Source organism: Atractosteus spatula, chromosome 25 (genome assembly GCF_055471065.1).
Source record: "Atractosteus spatula isolate fAtrSpa1 chromosome 25, fAtrSpa1.hap1, whole genome shotgun sequence".
Taxonomy (NCBI): Eukaryota; Metazoa; Chordata; class Actinopteri; order Semionotiformes; family Lepisosteidae; genus Atractosteus; species Atractosteus spatula.
The window spans coordinates 14,317,164-14,336,972 of record NC_142730.1 but is presented as its reverse complement, the minus strand read 5'-3'; the positions used below and the strand labels follow the sequence as shown (position 1 = coordinate 14,336,972).

The 19,809-nt window shown below is 45.8% G+C and overlaps 4 non-coding genes across 4 annotated transcripts; 1 reads left to right on the top strand and 3 right to left on the bottom strand.

The window, feature by feature from the left end:
* Positions 1–1,828: 1,828 nt before the first annotated feature.
* On the bottom strand, positions 1,829–1,911 carry trnal-cag (transfer RNA leucine (anticodon CAG)). The gene has a single exon. It is a non-coding gene; the product is annotated as a tRNA-Leu (tRNA).
* A 1,174-nt stretch (positions 1,912–3,085) lies between these two features.
* On the top strand, positions 3,086–3,158 carry trnak-cuu (transfer RNA lysine (anticodon CUU)). Its single transcript has one exon. It is a non-coding gene; the product is annotated as a tRNA-Lys (tRNA).
* A 4,691-nt stretch (positions 3,159–7,849) lies between these two features.
* Positions 7,850–7,932, bottom strand: trnal-cag (transfer RNA leucine (anticodon CAG)). The gene has a single exon. It is a non-coding gene; the product is annotated as a tRNA-Leu (tRNA).
* A 5,933-nt stretch (positions 7,933–13,865) lies between these two features.
* On the bottom strand, positions 13,866–13,948 carry trnal-cag (transfer RNA leucine (anticodon CAG)). The gene has a single exon. It is a non-coding gene; the product is annotated as a tRNA-Leu (tRNA).
* Between the last annotated feature and the right edge of the window lie 5,861 nt (positions 13,949–19,809).

The window sequence follows — 19,809 nt, the reverse complement described above, 5'->3', positions numbered from 1 at the left end:
GTTACTTTAGAAGACAATGTACCAAAACAATATATGCTGTCTGGTTCGTTAGAATTAGCCGAAAGTAACTGATGAGCTTTGAATAACAAATCTAGTGCTTCTTCTCTCGCTCTATGATGTAATCTGTTTTGTCTTAGGGAAAGGGGAAGTTTTTGAAGGGACAAAGCACTGAGCTTTTTTACAGCGCAACGTCTTATAAAAACCCTGTACTGCTTGTGACAAATTGAGTCTCTGGTTGCACTTTGCGAAGTGGCAACAGGGCTCCCAATATTGCAATATTGAAATAAAGACCTTACTCAGGTGAGAACTCTCTCTTGTGGCTTCCTTGATAGTTAAATTTCCACGACACACCGCCGTTGTTTTTCTCCATCGGAAGTTTGTCGTTAAGGAAAAACATCGCTGTCATTTTCTTGCCAGCCGGCGGCATTTCTTGTGCAGCGATGAGCCAGATTTGTATTTCGGATTTCGGAAGTTGTGTGAATTTCTTGAAGCTGAAAGTCAACTCGCTCCAGAAAAGAAATGTGCAGTCGCATGAAAGCCGTGCCTGCTTATTAAACCGCAGGACCTGAGCTTGCGTTCTGTTTCTCATCGCGTTCGCAAAGGCGATTCCTGCCTCTAACACTGCTATGTCTGCGATTCAAAGTGCCGTGTGGAGCAGCTTCGAAAGTCTTGTTCACGCTCCTCCGATGTTGCTTTCTCTCTGCCTAACGAAGTTCCATTTTGGTGTCGGAGCGGGGAGACCTAATCATTCCAGCTTTAAGCCACCCTTCAATCTTCTGAGGGGTGTCTGAGTGCTAGCATGTCATTTGCCTTTTTTTTTTTTTTGAAACGGAGAGCGACGTTGAAAAAGGTTACCTCCGCCGCCTCGCCCTCCGTGTTAAATGATCGCAAGACGGCGGCGGCGGTGCTCCCTGTAGTTGTGGCCGAGCGGTTAAGGCGATGGACTAGAAAGCCATTGGGCTCTCCCCGCGTCGGGTCGAATCCTGCCGACTACGGCGTCCTTCTCGTGTCGCCGTGCGCCTGCCCAGAAAAAGGCGGAGTGCCGTTTCTCTCTTCCTGCTTCTTGTACAAACGCTAAATCGCTTGGACCTGCTGCCTTGGAAGTCATGTCTTCAGCGTCCCCCAGCGACATTTCACACTTGGAAGCAGACAACCACGCTTTTGGCATTGGCATGCCTTGCGCCCTACTTCCAGCCTTTGAAGATCTAATTATTCAAACTGAAAGAACCGACTGAATAGGTGTTTGCAGTGCACCAGGAGGAGCAGTGACCATAGCAGTGGAGGGGTGAGGATGGCGCAGATGGAAACGTTTTCATGCGCTCCTCTGGGAGGAATGAAAATAAAAGGCGAAACCGGAAACAGTAGTAGCCGCAAGAGGAAGTGTCTTCAAGCGCCAAGCAAGCGCTCCTCGTTAGTATAGTGGGGCGTATTCCCGCCCGTCACGTGGGAGACCAGGGATGGATTGCTTGACGGCGAGCCGGGTTGCTTTTCTCCCATCAGATTCCAACCGCTAATGCTAACGCAGTTTGTGGGAGCTTACGTGCTTCTCCTTTTCCGTCATTTTCGGACGACTATTCCAAAGGGGTAACCTGATGGAATAGGGGCCTGAAGACACGAGGCATTCTTAAACCAGCACTGGGCTGCACGGCCTTCTGTTGCGATCAGATTATATTCGAGTGAAAAAGCCAGAGCAGCCGCTTCCATCCTATGGAGTACGAGCTAAGTCAGGAGAGGTATGGAACACACGCGTGCCTATAGGTGCACGTCTCCTACGTCAGGCTGCTTCACCCATGTGCACCCGACTGGAGAGGGAATGGCGCAAGCTTTTTGTCAGGAGTGGGATTCGAACCCCCGCCTCCAGGGGAGACTGCGACCTGAACGCAGCGCCTTAGACCGCTCGGCCATCCTGACGCCAGCCCTCTCCCCCAAAGCGGTCTGATGAGCCACCGCGATCCCACTACGCTCTTCGAGTATCGCACTGTTATTAATACTACAGTGTGACTCCAGCATTAAAATGTTTGGAAAATGTGTCGGCCTTTATAATCCAGTGTAGAGCAGCGTGTGATGATTTGTGCTACAAAACACAAAGCGCTCAAAGTGACGTCTGCGTTTGTCACTGAAACTTTCAACTCTTTCATCACTTATGTAGGAAATACAAAGAGCAGTTAGGTGGAACGCGTAGGATGGCCGTCAGCAGAGTGGTGCAGCAGAAGCGTGCTGGGCCCATAACCCAGAGGTCGATGGATCGAAACCATCCTCTGCTACATGTGTCTTATGCATGGTTCATAAGCATTCCATCGGGTTAGCAAAGTGCATTAAAGTAGTGTGGATCTCCCTTTCCTTAAGTTCTGTTCTGAGTTTCTCTCTCGTGTGTGTTTGTGCAAGCTTGACACTTGCGGGACTCTTTCATCTTCACCAATACGGAGATGACCAAATGTGTCTTCGGTTGTTCTGAGATCTTTGATAGTTTCTTCGAATGCTTCAAGTGAACCTCGAAATCGAAGCAGTTATGTTTATATTGATTTCTCGCATTAATCATTATTAACCAGGAACAGCCAGCACAGTCGGTCGCATTAGTAATTATGTCACGTCTCTACTTAGCAGAGCATTCAAAGACCCACTGGAAGCAGGAAAGCACTAAAACACTGCAACACTGAACTCGGGAAAATCATACTGGGAGCTCTGAGCGATGTCTGCATCCAAGCCATCCAATACGGACTCTGAGACCTTGGAATATCAACACTATGATGCGCTACCTTTTCCCTGGAGCAAAACGATGGAATTAGAAGAATGCTTACCGCAGGATACAACTGTGCCGTTGTTATTTGGAGCACGGTTTTCACTTGCATGAAAACTACAGCAGAACGTAGAAGGATGATCACAGAGGAGTCCACGCGGGCATGCTGAGGAGATTGTAGGTCGTACATTTCAATGATTACTGACATTTGCGCTGCTTGAGGTACAGTAATCAACAAAGAACAGGGTGTGCTACTCTCGAATCCGGTCACCACATGATGAAAAGCCAGGAAGTATACCTTGTCCAATTGACGTCAACAGGGACACGTTAACCCCTTGCTTCCCTGGCGCCCGGCTAGCTCAGTCGGTAGAGTATGAGACTCTTAATCTCAGGGTCGTGGGTTCGAGACCCACGTTGGGCAGTGCCCGTCTCCTTATTAACAAAGTTTCGTGCTCATCCTTGACCCTCTTACACCTTGATGGTACCGAGCACTAAACTTTAATGCACAGGTGTGATGAAACTGAGATGAAAAGGGCTTATCTATCTCTTTGCCCGAGAGATAAATCAAAGGTTCCGCAGACAATCCGTTGGCTCCGGTCACTCTGACGCAGATAGGAGCTGCAGCCATCATAACTTGTATGAAAACTGATAAGAGCTCCTGTCTATTTACAGTTTCATTTACTCTAGCCTTTCCTTAAACACTGCGTGTACGAAGGCTAAGAAATTGCAGAGCTATTCTAATACAATAACTATTTGGAATCTTTTCGCCATAACAGTTTCACTGTGATTTTGCAGGTAACACGTACGTACGTAACATTTTGAACCGCACTGGAAAAATATGGGAAAGAAATGGCGAAAAGCAACTCTTCAACACGTGGCAATATCTTCCTGAGCGGAGTCCTGTTCTCGAAGCTCGGCACTCTGCAAGAGTCACTTCTCCCAACTTGCGCCCGCAGGTTTCCGTAGTGTGCCTGCAAAGAGCCATCCGTTTGAGACAGGCGCACGTTCCGATTTCATTGAACTAAGCTACTGTAGATGCACAATTTCGAATGCAGCCTTCATCACAAACGACAGTTCATTTCTCGAAAGCTTGTCATGTAAAAAAAGGAAACAAAGAACGAAAACATACAGCTGACAATCTTCTGAAGCTGCAGATTTAGCTTTTGAGAAATGGACATTTTATGTATGCAGATGCTTTTCAAGCGCTGGTTTTAGAACGTCGCTGTGCTTCCAGCATCATTCTCAGCCTTCTAAACTGCCTATCGAGGTGCCGATCACTTTGTAAAGCGCTTGAGAGGCCAGAGCTGCTCAAACTGCTCTTGCCGTTTCCTTCAATCAAAAGCACTATTTTTTTCGTTGTATGGAAAGCTTTTCAAGTCTTGCATCGACACGCACCTTTCCTGAAATGTCCAAAGGGTGAATGTTTCGCAAAGAAATCCAGTCTACCTTTAGGGGGCATGATGTTGAAATCGGAACAAGCCCTGGGTGGGCTTGAACCAGCAGCCGTTCAGTTAACAGCTGCACAGAAACGCCCCCCGCTTGCTTTGTATCATTCGCAAGTTTCTGGTTAAAGAGTAAAAAAGGCTGGAATTCTTTTCCAGAAGCAGCCGGCAGGATTTCTTCTGCACCCACCCAGAAAAGCCAAGAATTGTATTTCATCTGTCGCAAGCTGTATGTTCCAGAAAGAGAATGAATACTTGCATTAAACTGAATCAAGCCGACAGACACGCACCTGAAGTGGAAATCTAATAAGTAAATTGATTCTTAAAATGTAGAGAGCTTTGAAAAAAATATATTGGTGCTTTTAGATAATATATTTCAAGGATGTAATTGCTGTGCTACAGTACGTGCAGAATTTTAGAAAACAGTGCGTCAACAAAGTACACTGTTTGGGTAACTTTAGAAGACAATGTACCAAAACAATATATGCTGTCTGGGTCGTTAGAATTAGCCGAAAGTAACTGATAAGCTTTGAATAACAAATCTAGTGCTTCTTCTCTCGTTCTATGTTGTAATCTGTTTTGTCTTAGGGAAAGGGGAAGCTTTTGAAGGGACAAAGCACTGAGCTTTTTTACAGCGCAACGTCTTATAAAAACCCTGTACTGCTTGTAACAAATTGAGTCTCCGGTTGCACTTTGCGAAGTGGCAACAGGGCTCCCAATATTGCAATATTGAAATAAAGACCTTACTCAGGTGAGAACTCTCTCTTGTGGCTTCCTTGATAGTTAAATTTCCACGACAGAATTGGCACCCCAGATGGGACACTAACCTGAGCGCGGACGGCTGCTGAAACTCCATCCGGAGCCGGACAATTTTAGCAAATTGGACGAACCTCGGAGGATAAACTGTTTGTCCTTCCTGAGACGCGTCTGGAGAATTCACGGCTGTCTGACGTCAGTAAGTGATCCTTTTAACGAACTTTTGTTTTAAGACGATTTATAAGAATTTTTTCTGTGGTCTTATAGCAGAGAAAGAGCAGGCCGGTGAGGGTGTTCTCACGCGGGTTTGATGAGTCCGGGACTCATAAAGAACTTATCTTAACACAGACGTGTGGTTTTTGCTCTGCGGAGTAGTTAATGTGATAAGGTTCTAAAGTAAGGCACCGATCGGTAAAAATGGGAAATGAAAATTCGAAGACGGAAACAGGACCGAGCGGTCCAGCGAAGTACATGTACAGGGAATTTGGAGAAAGGGGAATAAAGTGTCTTCCATCGTGGAGTAAGTTAGGTTTTCCAGAAAATGGTAGTTTTAGTACCAGGCAGATACAACAACTAGAAGAACAGTTAAAGTTAAAGAAATGTAATGCATCTTGTTATGTATGTGCTTTAATGCCTCATTCTACAGCCTCACCCATTTCTCTCCTGGTTAGAATCACTGTTTGGGCCAGGGGGAATGTTTTTCTTTAAGTTACTAACACCGATTATAGGGGCTGTGATACTTGTCTTCCTGTTTTTATGTTGCTATATGACATGTATTATTCCAATGCTTTTCAAATATGGTAATGAATATGTTTGCGCATCAGTATGTTCTGATAAGAACGCAAGAATCCGAAGTATGGGAGCCTCCTGGGAGTCCATATGAAGAATCTAACTTTTAATCATTTTCAAGAATAAAAAGGAGGGAATTGAAGTGGAAATCTAATAAGTAAATTGATTCTTAAAATGTAGAGAGCTTTGAAAAAAATATATTGGTGCTTTTAGATAATATATTTCAAGGATGTAATTGCTGTGCTACAGTACGTGCAGAATTTTAGAAAACAGTGCGTCAACAAAGTACACTGTTTGGGTTACTTTAGAAGACAATGTACCAAAACAATATATGCTGTCTGGTTCGTTAGAATTAGCCGAAAGTAACTGATGAGCTTTGAATAACAAATCTAGTGCTTCTTCTCTCGCTCTATGATGTAATCTGTTTTGTCTTAGGGAAAGGGGAAGTTTTTGAAGGGACAAAGCACTGAGCTTTTTTACAGCGCAACGTCTTATAAAAACCCTGTACTGCTTGTGACAAATTGAGTCTCTGGTTGCACTTTGCGAAGTGGCAACAGGGCTCCCAATATTGCAATATTGAAATAAAGACCTTACTCAGGTGAGAACTCTCTCTTGTGGCTTCCTTGATAGTTAAATTTCCACGACACACCGCCGTTGTTTTTCTCCATCGGAAGTTTGTCGTTAAGGAAAAACATCGCTGTCATTTTCTTGCCAGCCGGCGGCATTTCTTGTGCAGCGATGAGCCAGATTTGTATTTCGGATTTCGGAAGTTGTGTGAATTTCTTGAAGCTGAAAGTCAACTCGCTCCAGAAAAGAAATGTGCAGTCGCATGAAAGCCGTGCCTGCTTATTAAACCGCAGGACCTGAGCTTGCGTTCTGTTTCTCATCGCGTTCGCAAAGGCGATTCCTGCCTCTAACACTGCTATGTCTGCGATTCAAAGTGCCGTGTGGAGCAGCTTCGAAAGTCTTGTTCACGCTCCTCCGATGTTGCTTTCTCTCTGCCTAACGAAGTTCCATTTTGGTGTCGGAGCGGGGAGACCTAATCATTCCAGCTTTAAGCCACCCTTCAATCTTCTGAGGGGTGTCTGAGTGCTAGCGTGTCATTTGCCTTTTTTTTTTTTTGAAACGGAGAGCGACGTTGAAAAAGGTTACCTCCGCCGCCTCGCCCTCCGTGTTAAATGATCGCAAGACGGCGGCGGCGGCGCTCCCTGTAGTTGTGGCCGAGCGGTTAAGGCGATGGACTAGAAAGCCATTGGGCTCTCCCCGCGCCGGGTCGAATCCTGCCGACTACGGCGTCCTTCTCGTGTCGCCGTGCGCCTGCCCAGAAAAAGGCGGAGTGCCGTTTCTCTCTTCCTGCTTCTTGTACAAACGCTAAATCGCTTGGACCTGCTGCCTTGGAAGTCATGTCTTCAGCGTCCCCCAGCGACATTTCACACTTGGAAGCAGACAACCACGCTTTTGGCATTGGCATGCCTTGCGCCCTACTTCCAGCCTTTGAAGATCTAATTATTCAAACTGAAAGAACCGACTGAATAGGTGTTTGCAGTGCACCAGGAGGAGCAGTGACCATAGCAGTGGAGGGGTGAGGATGGCGCAGATGGAAACGTTTTCATGCGCTCCTCTGGGAGGAATGAAAATAAAAGGCGAAACCGGAAACAGTAGTAGCCGCAAGAGGAAGTGTCTTCAAGCGCCAAGCAAGCGCTCCTCGTTAGTATAGTGGTGCGTATTCCCGCCCGTCACGTGGGAGACCAGGGATGGATTGCTTGACGGCGAGCCGGGTTGCTTTTCTCCCATCAGATTCCAACCGCTAATGCTAACGCAGTTTGTGGGAGCTTACGTGCTTCTCCTTTTCCGTCATTTTCGGACGACTATTCCAAAGGGGTAACCTGATGGAATAGGGGCCTGAAGACACGAGGCATTCTTAAACCAGCACTGGGCTGCACGGCCTTCTGTTGCGATCAGATTATATTCGAGTGAAAAAGCCAGAGCAGCCGCTTCCATCCTATGGAGTACGAGCTAAATCAGGAGAGGTATGGGACACGCGCGTGCCTATAGGTGCACGTCTCCTACGTCAGGCTGCTTCACCCATGTGCACCCGACTGGAGAGGGAATGGCGCAAGCTTTTTGTCAGGAGTGGGATTCGAACCCACGCCTCCAGGGGAGACTGCGACCTGAACGCAGCGCCTTAGACCGCTCGGCCATCCTGACGCCAGCCCCCTCCCCCAAAGCGGTCTGATGAGCCACCGCGATCCCACTACGCTCTTCGAGTATCGCACTGTTATTAATACTACAGTGTGACTCCAGCATTAAAATGTTTGGAAAATGTGTCGGCCTTTATAATCCAGTGTAGAGCAGCGTGTGATGATTTGTGCTACAAAACACCAAGCGCTCAAAGTGACGTCTGCGTTTGTCACTGAAACTTTCAACTCTTTCATCACTTATGTAGGAAATACAAAGAGCAGTTAGGTGGAACGCGTAGGATGGCCGTCAGCAGAGTGGCGCAGCGGAAGCGTGCTGGGCCCATAACCCAGAGGTCGATGGATCGAAACCATCCTCTGCTACATGTGTCTTATGCATGGTTCATAAGCATTCCATCGGGTTAGCAAAGTGCATTAAAGTAGTGTGGATCTCCCTTTCCTTAAGTTCTGTTCTGAGTTTCTCTCTCGTGTGTGTTTGTGCAAGCTTGACACTTGCGGGACTCTTTCATCTTCACCAATACGGAGATGACCAAATGTGTCTTCGGTTGTTCTGAGATCTTTGATAGTTTCTTCGAATGCTTCAAGTGAACCTCGAAATCGAAGCAGTTATGTTTATATTGATTTCTCGCATTAATCATTATTAACCAGGAACAGCCAGCACAGTCGGTCGCATTAGTAATTATGTCACGTCTCTACTTAGCAGAGCATTCAAAGACCCACTGGAAGCAGGAAAGCACTAAGACACTGCAAAACTGAACTCGGGAAAATCATACTGGGAGCTCTGAGCGATGTCTGCATCCAAGCCATCCAATACGGACTCTGAGACCTTGGAATATCAACACTATGATGCGCTACCTTTTCCCTGGAGCAAAACGATGGAATTAGAAGAATGCTTACCGCAGGATACAACTGTGCCGTTGTTATTTGGAGCACGGTTTTCACTTGCATGAAAACTACAGCAGAACGTAGAAGGATGATCACAGAGGAGTCCACGCGGGCATGCTGAGGAGATTGTAGGTCGTACATTTCAATGATTACTGACATTTGCGCTGCTTGAGGTACAGTAATCAACAAAGAACAGGGTGTGCTACTCTCGAATCCGGTCACCACATGATGAAAAGCCAGGAAGTATACCTTGTCCAATTGACGTCAACAGGGACACGTTAACCCCTTGCTTCCCTGGCGCCCGGCTAGCTCAGTCGGTAGAACATGAGACTCTTAATCTCAGGGTCGTGGATTCGAGCCCCACGTTGGGCGGTGCCCGTCTCCTTATTAACAAAGTTTCGTGCTCATCCTTGACCCTCTTACACCTTGATGGTACCGAGCACTAAACTTTAATGCACAGGTGTGATGAAACTGAGATGAAAAGGGCTTATCTAGCTCTTTGCCCGAGAGATAAATCAAAGGTTCCGCAGACAATCCGTTGGCTCCGGTCACTCTGACGCAGATAGGAGCTGCAGCCATCATAACTTGTATGAAAACTGATAAGAGCTCCTGTCTATTTACAGTTTCATTTACTCTAGCCTTTCCTTAAACACTGCGTGTACGAAGGCTAAGAAATTGCAGAGCTATTCTAATACAATAACTATTTGGAATCTTTTCGCCATAACAGTTTCACTGTGATTTTGCAGGTAACACGTACGTACGTAACATTTTGAACCGCACTGGAAAAATATGGGAAAGAAATGGCGAAAAGCAACTCTTCAACACGTGGCAATATCTTCCTGAGCGGAGTCCTGTTCTCGAAGCTCGGCACTCTGCAAGAGTCACTTCTCCCAACTTGCGCCCGCAGGTTTCCGTAGTGTGCCTGCAAAGAGCCATCCGTTTGAGACAGGCGCACGTTCCGATTTCATTGAACTAAGCTAGATGCACAATTTCGAATGCAGCCTTCATCACAAACGACAGTTCATTTCTCGAAAGCTTGTCATGTAAAAAAAGGAAACAAAGAACGAAAACATACAGCTGACAATCTTCTGAAGCTGCAGATTTAGCTTTTGAGAAATGGACATTTTATGTATGCAGATGCTTTTCAAGCGCTGGTTTTAGAACGTCGCTGTGCTTCCAGCATCATTCTCAGCCTTCTAAACTGCCTATCGAGGTGCCGATCACTTTGTAAAGCGCTTGAGAGGCCGGAGCTGCTCAAACTGCTCTTGCCGTTTCCTTCAATCAAAAGCACTATTTTTTTCGTTGTATGGAAAGCTTTTCAAGTCTTGCATCGACACGCACCTTTCCTGAAATGTCCAAAGGGTGAATGTTTCGCAAAGAAATCCAGTCTACCTTTAGGGGGCATGATGTTGAAATCGGAACAAGCCCTGGGTGGGCTTGAACCAGCAGCCGTTCAGTTAACAGCTGCACAGAAACGCCCCCCGCTTGCTTTGTATCATTCGCAAGTTTCTGGTTAAAGAGTAAAAAAGGCTGGAATTCTTTTCCAGAAGCAGCCGGCAGGATTTCTTCTGCACCCACCCAGAAAAGCCAAGAATTGTATTTCATCTGTCGCAAGCTGTATGTTCCAGAAAGAGAATGAATACTTGCATTAAACTGAATCAAGCCGACAGACACGCACCTGAAGTGGAAATCTAATAAGTAAATTGATTCTTAAAATGTAGAGAGCTTTGAAAAAAATATATTGGTGCTTTTAGATAATATATTTCAAGGATGTAATTGCTGTGCTACAGTACGTGCAGAATTTTAGAAAACAGTGCGTCAACAAAGTACACTGTTTGGGTAACTTTAGAAGACAATGTACCAAAACAATATATGCTGTCTGGGTCGTTAGAATTAGCCGAAAGTAACTGATAAGCTTTGAATAACAAATCTAGTGCTTCTTCTCTCGTTCTATGTTGTAATCTGTTTTGTCTTAGGGAAAGGGGAAGCTTTTGAAGGGACAAAGCACTGAGCTTTTTTACAGCGCAACGTCTTATAAAAACCCTGTACTGCTTGTAACAAATTGAGTCTCCGGTTGCACTTTGCGAAGTGGCAACAGGGCTCCCAATATTGCAATATTGAAATAAAGACCTTACTCAGGTGAGAACTCTCTCTTGTGGCTTCCTTGATAGTTAAATTTCCACGACAGAATTGGCACCCCAGATGGGACACTAACCTGAGCGCGGACGGCTGCTGAAACTCCATCCGGAGCCGGACAATTTTAGCAAATTGGACGAACCTCGGAGGATAAACTGTTTGTCCTTCCTGAGACGCGTCTGGAGAATTCACGGCTGTCTGACGTCAGTAAGTGATCCTTTTAACGAACTTTTGTTTTAAGACGATTTATAAGAATTTTTTCTGTGGTCTTATAGCAGAGAAAGAGCAGGCCGGTGAGGGTGTTCTCACGCGGGTTTGATGAGTCCGGGACTCATAAAGAACTTATCTTAACACAGACGTGTGGTTTTTGCTCTGCGGAGTAGTTAATGTGATAAGGTTCTAAAGTAAGGCACCGATCGGTAAAAATGGGAAATGAAAATTCGAAGACGGAAACAGGACCGAGCGGTCCAGCGAAGTACATGTACAGGGAATTTGGAGAAAGGGGAATAAAGTGTCTTCCATCGTGGAGTAAGTTAGGTTTTCCAGAAAATGGTAGTTTTAGTACCAGGCAGATACAACAACTAGAAGAACAGTTAAAGTTAAAGAAATGTAATGCATCTTGTTATGTATGTGCTTTAATGCCTCATTCTACAGCCTCACCCATTTCTCTCCTGGTTAGAATCACTGTTTGGGCCAGGGGAAATGTTTTTCTTTAAGTTACTAACACCGATTATAGGGGCTGTGATACTTGTCTTCCTGTTTTTATGTTGCTATATGACATGTATTATTCCAATGCTTTTCAAATATGGTAATGAATATGTTTGCGCATCAGTATGTTCTGATAAGAACGCAAGAATCCGAAGTATGGGAGCCTCCTGGGAGTCCATATGAAGAATCTAACTTTTAATCATTTTCAAGAATAAAAAGGAGGGAATTGAAGTGGAAATCTAATAAGTAAATTGATTCTTAAAATGTAGAGAGCTTTGAAAAAAATATATTGGTGCTTTTAGATAATATATTTCAAGGATGTAATTGCTGTGCTACAGTACGTGCAGAATTTTAGAAAACAGTGCGTCAACAAAGTACACTGTTTGGGTTACTTTAGAAGACAATGTACCAAAACAATATATGCTGTCTGGTTCGTTAGAATTAGCCGAAAGTAACTGATGAGCTTTGAATAACAAATCTAGTGCTTCTTCTCTCGCTCTATGATGTAATCTGTTTTGTCTTAGGGAAAGGGGAAGTTTTTGAAGGGACAAAGCACTGAGCTTTTTTACAGCGCAACGTCTTATAAAAACCCTGTACTGCTTGTGACAAATTGAGTCTCTGGTTGCACTTTGCGAAGTGGCAACAGGGCTCCCAATATTGCAATATTGAAATAAAGACCTTACTCAGGTGAGAACTCTCTCTTGTGGCTTCCTTGATAGTTAAATTTCCACGACACACCGCCGTTGTTTTTCTCCATCGGAAGTTTGTCGTTAAGGAAAAACATCGCTGTCATTTTCTTGCCAGCCGGCGGCATTTCTTGTGCAGCGATGAGCCAGATTTGTATTTCGGATTTCGGAAGTTGTGTGAATTTCTTGAAGCTGAAAGTCAACTCGCTCCAGAAAAGAAATGTGCAGTCGCATGAAAGCCGTGCCTGCTTATTAAACCGCAGGACCTGAGCTTGCGTTCTGTTTCTCATCGCGTTCGCAAAGGCGATTCCTGCCTCTAACACTGCTATGTCTGCGATTCAAAGTGCCGTGTGGAGCAGCTTCGAAAGTCTTGTTCACGCTCCTCCGATGTTGCTTTCTCTCTGCCTAACGAAGTTCCATTTTGGTGTCGGAGCGGGGAGACCTAATCATTCCAGCTTTAAGCCACCCTTCAATCTTCTGAGGGGTGTCTGAGTGCTAGCGTGTCATTTGCCTTTTTTTTTTTTTGAAACGGAGAGCGACGTTGAAAAAGGTTACCTCCGCCGCCTCGCCCTCCGTGTTAAATGATCGCAAGACGGCGGCGGCGGCGCTCCCTGTAGTTGTGGCCGAGCGGTTAAGGCGATGGACTAGAAAGCCATTGGGCTCTCCCCGCGCCGGGTCGAATCCTGCCGACTACGGCGTCCTTCTCGTGTCGCCGTGCGCCTGCCCAGAAAAAGGCGGAGTGCCGTTTCTCTCTTCCTGCTTCTTGTACAAACGCTAAATCGCTTGGACCTGCTGCCTTGGAAGTCATGTCTTCAGCGTCCCCCAGCGACATTTCACACTTGGAAGCAGACAACCACGCTTTTGGCATTGGCATGCCTTGCGCCCTACTTCCAGCCTTTGAAGATCTAATTATTCAAACTGAAAGAACCGACTGAATAGGTGTTTGCAGTGCACCAGGAGGAGCAGTGACCATAGCAGTGGAGGGGTGAGGATGGCGCAGATGGAAACGTTTTCATGCGCTCCTCTGGGAGGAATGAAAATAAAAGGCGAAACCGGAAACAGTAGTAGCCGCAAGAGGAAGTGTCTTCAAGCGCCAAGCAAGCGCTCCTCGTTAGTATAGTGGTGCGTATTCCCGCCCGTCACGTGGGAGACCAGGGATGGATTGCTTGACGGCGAGCCGGGTTGCTTTTCTCCCATCAGATTCCAACCGCTAATGCTAACGCAGTTTGTGGGAGCTTACGTGCTTCTCCTTTTCCGTCATTTTCGGACGACTATTCCAAAGGGGTAACCTGATGGAATAGGGGCCTGAAGACACGAGGCATTCTTAAACCAGCACTGGGCTGCACGGCCTTCTGTTGCGATCAGATTATATTCGAGTGAAAAAGCCAGAGCAGCCGCTTCCATCCTATGGAGTACGAGCTAAATCAGGAGAGGTATGGGACACGCGCGTGCCTATAGGTGCACGTCTCCTACGTCAGGCTGCTTCACCCATGTGCACCCGACTGGAGAGGGAATGGCGCAAGCTTTTTGTCAGGAGTGGGATTCGAACCCACGCCTCCAGGGGAGACTGCGACCTGAACGCAGCGCCTTAGACCGCTCGGCCATCCTGACGCCAGCCCCCTCCCCCAAAGCGGTCTGATGAGCCACCGCGATCCCACTACGCTCTTCGAGTATCGCACTGTTATTAATACTACAGTGTGACTCCAGCATTAAAATGTTTGGAAAATGTGTCGGCCTTTATAATCCAGTGTAGAGCAGCGTGTGATGATTTGTGCTACAAAACACCAAGCGCTCAAAGTGACGTCTGCGTTTGTCACTGAAACTTTCAACTCTTTCATCACTTATGTAGGAAATACAAAGAGCAGTTAGGTGGAACGCGTAGGATGGCCGTCAGCAGAGTGGCGCAGCGGAAGCGTGCTGGGCCCATAACCCAGAGGTCGATGGATCGAAACCATCCTCTGCTACATGTGTCTTATGCATGGTTCATAAGCATTCCATCGGGTTAGCAAAGTGCATTAAAGTAGTGTGGATCTCCCTTTCCTTAAGTTCTGTTCTGAGTTTCTCTCTCGTGTGTGTTTGTGCAAGCTTGACACTTGCGGGACTCTTTCATCTTCACCAATACGGAGATGACCAAATGTGTCTTCGGTTGTTCTGAGATCTTTGATAGTTTCTTCGAATGCTTCAAGTGAACCTCGAAATCGAAGCAGTTATGTTTATATTGATTTCTCGCATTAATCATTATTAACCAGGAACAGCCAGCACAGTCGGTCGCATTAGTAATTATGTCACGTCTCTACTTAGCAGAGCATTCAAAGACCCACTGGAAGCAGGAAAGCACTAAGACACTGCAAAACTGAACTCGGGAAAATCATACTGGGAGCTCTGAGCGATGTCTGCATCCAAGCCATCCAATACGGACTCTGAGACCTTGGAATATCAACACTATGATGCGCTACCTTTTCCCTGGAGCAAAACGATGGAATTAGAAGAATGCTTACCGCAGGATACAACTGTGCCGTTGTTATTTGGAGCACGGTTTTCACTTGCATGAAAACTACAGCAGAACGTAGAAGGATGATCACAGAGGAGTCCACGCGGGCATGCTGAGGAGATTGTAGGTCGTACATTTCAATGATTACTGACATTTGCGCTGCTTGAGGTACAGTAATCAACAAAGAACAGGGTGTGCTACTCTCGAATCCGGTCACCACATGATGAAAAGCCAGGAAGTATACCTTGTCCAATTGACGTCAACAGGGACACGTTAACCCCTTGCTTCCCTGGCGCCCGGCTAGCTCAGTCGGTAGAACATGAGACTCTTAATCTCAGGGTCGTGGATTCGAGCCCCACGTTGGGCGGTGCCCGTCTCCTTATTAACAAAGTTTCGTGCTCATCCTTGACCCTCTTACACCTTGATGGTACCGAGCACTAAACTTTAATGCACAGGTGTGATGAAACTGAGATGAAAAGGGCTTATCTAGCTCTTTGCCCGAGAGATAAATCAAAGGTTCCGCAGACAATCCGTTGGCTCCGGTCACTCTGACGCAGATAGGAGCTGCAGCCATCATAACTTGTATGAAAACTGATAAGAGCTCCTGTCTATTTACAGTTTCATTTACTCTAGCCTTTCCTTAAACACTGCGTGTACGAAGGCTAAGAAATTGCAGAGCTATTCTAATACAATAACTATTTGGAATCTTTTCGCCATAACAGTTTCACTGTGATTTTGCAGGTAACACGTACGTACGTAACATTTTGAACCGCACTGGAAAAATATGGGAAAGAAATGGCGAAAAGCAACTCTTCAACACGTGGCAATATCTTCCTGAGCGGAGTCCTGTTCTCGAAGCTCGGCACTCTGCAAGAGTCACTTCTCCCAACTTGCGCCCGCAGGTTTCCGTAGTGTGCCTGCAAAGAGCCATCCGTTTGAGACAGGCGCACGTTCCGATTTCATTGAACTAAGCTAGATGCACAATTTCGAATGCAGCCTTCATCACAAACGACAGTTCATTTCTCGAAAGCTTGTCATGTAAAAAAAGGAAACAAAGAACGAAAACATACAGCTGACAATCTTCTGAAGCTGCAGATTTAGCTTTTGAGAAATGGACATTTTATGTATGCAGATGCTTTTCAAGCGCTGGTTTTAGAACGTCGCTGTGCTTCCAGCATCATTCTCAGCCTTCTAAACTGCCTATCGAGGTGCCGATCACTTTGTAAAGCGCTTGAGAGGCCGGAGCTGCTCAAACTGCTCTTGCCGTTTCCTTCAATCAAAAGCACTATTTTTTTCGTTGTATGGAAAGCTTTTCAAGTCTTGCATCGACACGCACCTTTCCTGAAATGTCCAAAGGGTGAATGTTTCGCAAAGAAATCCAGTCTACCTTTAGGGGGCATGATGTTGAAATCGGAACAAGCCCTGGGTGGGCTTGAACCAGCAGCCGTTCAGTTAACAGCTGCACAGAAACGCCCCCCGCTTGCTTTGTATCATTCGCAAGTTTCTGGTTAAAGAGTAAAAAAGGCTGGAATTCTTTTCCAGAAGCAGCCGGCAGGATTTCTTCTGCACCCACCCAGAAAAGCCAAGAATTGTATTTCATCTGTCGCAAGCTGTATGTTCCAGAAAGAGAATGAATACTTGCATTAAACTGAATCAAGCCGACAGACACGCACCTGAAGTGGAAATCTAATAAGTAAATTGATTCTTAAAATGTAGAGAGCTTTGAAAAAAATATATTGGTGCTTTTAGATAATATATTTCAAGGATGTAATTGCTGTGCTACAGTACGTGCAGAATTTTAGAAAACAGTGCGTCAACAAAGTACACTGTTTGGGTAACTTTAGAAGACAATGTACCAAAACAATATATGCTGTCTGGGTCGTTAGAATTAGCCGAAAGTAACTGATAAGCTTTGAATAACAAATCTAGTGCTTCTTCTCTCGTTCTATGTTGTAATCTGTTTTGTCTTAGGGAAAGGGGAAGCTTTTGAAGGGACAAAGCACTGAGCTTTTTTACAGCGCAACGTCTTATAAAAACCCTGTACTGCTTGTAACAAATTGAGTCTCCGGTTGCACTTTGCGAAGTGGCAACAGGGCTCCCAATATTGCAATATTGAAATAAAGACCTTACTCAGGTGAGAACTCTCTCTTGTGGCTTCCTTGATAGTTAAATTTCCACGACAGAATTGGCACCCCAGATGGGACACTAACCTGAGCGCGGACGGCTGCTGAAACTCCATCCGGAGCCGGACAATTTTAGCAAATTGGACGAACCTCGGAGGATAAACTGTTTGTCCTTCCTGAGACGCGTCTGGAGAATTCACGGCTGTCTGACGTCAGTAAGTGATCCTTTTAACGAACTTTTGTTTTAAGACGATTTATAAGAATTTTTTCTGTGGTCTTATAGCAGAGAAAGAGCAGGCCGGTGAGGGTGTTCTCACGCGGGTTTGATGAGTCCGGGACTCATAAAGAACTTATCTTAACACAGACGTGTGGTTTTTGCTCTGCGGAGTAGTTAATGTGATAAGGTTCTAAAGTAAGGCACCGATCGGTAAAAATGGGAAATGAAAATTCGAAGACGGAAACAGGACCGAGCGGTCCAGCGAAGTACATGTACAGGGAATTTGGAGAAAGGGGAATAAAGTGTCTTCCATCGTGGAGTAAGTTAGGTTTTCCAGAAAATGGTAGTTTTAGTACCAGGCAGATACAACAACTAGAAGAACAGTTAAAGTTAAAGAAATGTAATGCATCTTGTTATGTATGTGCTTTAATGCCTCATTCTACAGCCTCACCCATTTCTCTCCTGGTTAGAATCACTGTTTGGGCCAGGGGAAATGTTTTTCTTTAAGTTACTAACACCGATTATAGGGGCTGTGATACTTGTCTTCCTGTTTTTATGTTGCTATATGACATGTATTATTCCAATGCTTTTCAAATATGGTAATGAATATGTTTGCGCATCAGTATGTTCTGATAAGAACGCAAGAATCCGAAGTATGGGAGCCTCCTGGGAGTCCATATGAAGAATCTAACTTTTAATCATTTTCAAGAATAAAAAGGAGGGAATTGAAGTGGAAATCTAATAAGTAAATTGATTCTTAAAATGTAGAGAGCTTTGAAAAAAATATATTGGTGCTTTTAGATAATATATTTCAAGGATGTAATTGCTGTGCTACAGTACGTGCAGAATTTTAGAAAACAGTGCGTCAACAAAGTACACTGTTTGGGTTACTTTAGAAGACAATGTACCAAAACAATATATGCTGTCTGGTTCGTTAGAATTAGCCGAAAGTAACTGATAAGCTTTGAATAACAAATCTAGTGCTTCTTCTCTCGCTCTATGATGTAATCTGTTTTGTCTTAGGGAAAGGGGAAGTTTTTGAAGGGACAAAGCACTGAGCTTTTTTACAGCGCAACGTCTTATAAAAACCCTGTACTGCTTGTGACAAATTGAGTCTCTGGTTGCACTTTGCGAAGTGGCAACAGGGCTCCCAATATTGCAATATTGAAATAAAGACCTTACTCAGGTGAGAACTCTCTCTTGTGGCTTCCTTGATAGTTAAATTTCCACGACACACCGCCGTTGTTTTTCTCCATCGGAAGTTTGTCGTTAAGGAAAAACATCGCTGTCATTTTCTTGCCAGCCGGCGGCATTTCTTGTGCAGCGATGAGCCAGATTTGTATTTCGGATTTCGGAAGTTGTGTGAATTTCTTGAAGCTGAAAGTCAACTCGCTCCAGAAAAGAAATGTGCAGTCGCATGAAAGCCGTGCCTGCTTATTAAACCGCAGGACCTGAGCTTGCGTTCTGTTTCTCATCGCGTTCGCAAAGGCGATTCCTGCCTCTAACACTGCTATGTCTGCGATTCAAAGTGCCGTGTGGAGCAGCTTCGAAAGTCTCGTTCACGCTCCTCCGATGTTGCTTTCTCTCTGCCTAACGAAGTTCCATTTTGGTGTCGGAGCGGGGAGACCTAATCATTCCAGCTTTAAGCCACCCTTCAATCTTCTGAGGGGTGTCTGAGTGCTAGCATGTCATTTGCCTTTTTTTTTTTTGAAACGGAGAGCGACGTTGAAAAAGGTTACCTCCGCCGCCTCGCCCTCCGTGTTAAATGATCGCAAGACGGCGGCGGCGGCGCTCCCTGTAGTTGTGGCCGAGCGGTTAAGGCGATGGACTAGAAAGCCATTGGGCTCTCCCCGCGCCGGGTCGAATCCTGCCGACTACGGCGTCCTTCTCGTGTCGCCGTGCGCCTGCCCAGAAAAAGGCGGAGTGCCGTTTCTCTCTTCCTGCTTCTTGTACAAACGCTAAATCGCTTGGACCTGCTGCCTTGGAAGTCATGTCTTCAGCGTCCCCCAGCGACATTTCACACTTGGAAGCAGACAACCACGCTTTTGGCATTGGCATGCCTTGCGCCCTACTTCCAGCCTTTGAAGATCTAATTATTCAAACTGAAAGAACCGACTGAATAGGTGTTTGCAGTGCACCAGGAGGAGCAGTGACCATAGCAGTGGAGGGGTGAGGATGGCGCAGATGGAAACGTTTTCATGCGCTCCTCTGGGAGGAATGAAAATAAAAGGCGAAACCGGAAACAGTAGTAGCCGCAAGAGGAAGTGTCTTCAAGCGCCAAGGAAGCGCTCCTCGTTAGTATAGTGGTGCGTATTCCCGCCCGTCACGTGGGAGACCAGGGATGGATTGCTTGACGGCGAGCCGGGTTGCTTTTCTCCCATCAGATTCCAACCGCTAATGCTAACGCAGTTTGTGGGAGCTTACGTGCTTCTCCTTTTCCGTCATTTTCGGACGACTATTCCAAAGGGGTAACCTGATGGAATAGGGGCCTGAAGACACGAGGCATTCTTAAACCAGCACTGGGCTGCACGGCCTTCTGTTGCGATCAGATTATATTCGAGTGAAAAAGCCAGAGCAGCCGCTTCCATCTTATGGAGTACGAGCTAAATCAGGAGAGGTATGGGACACGCGCGTGCCTATA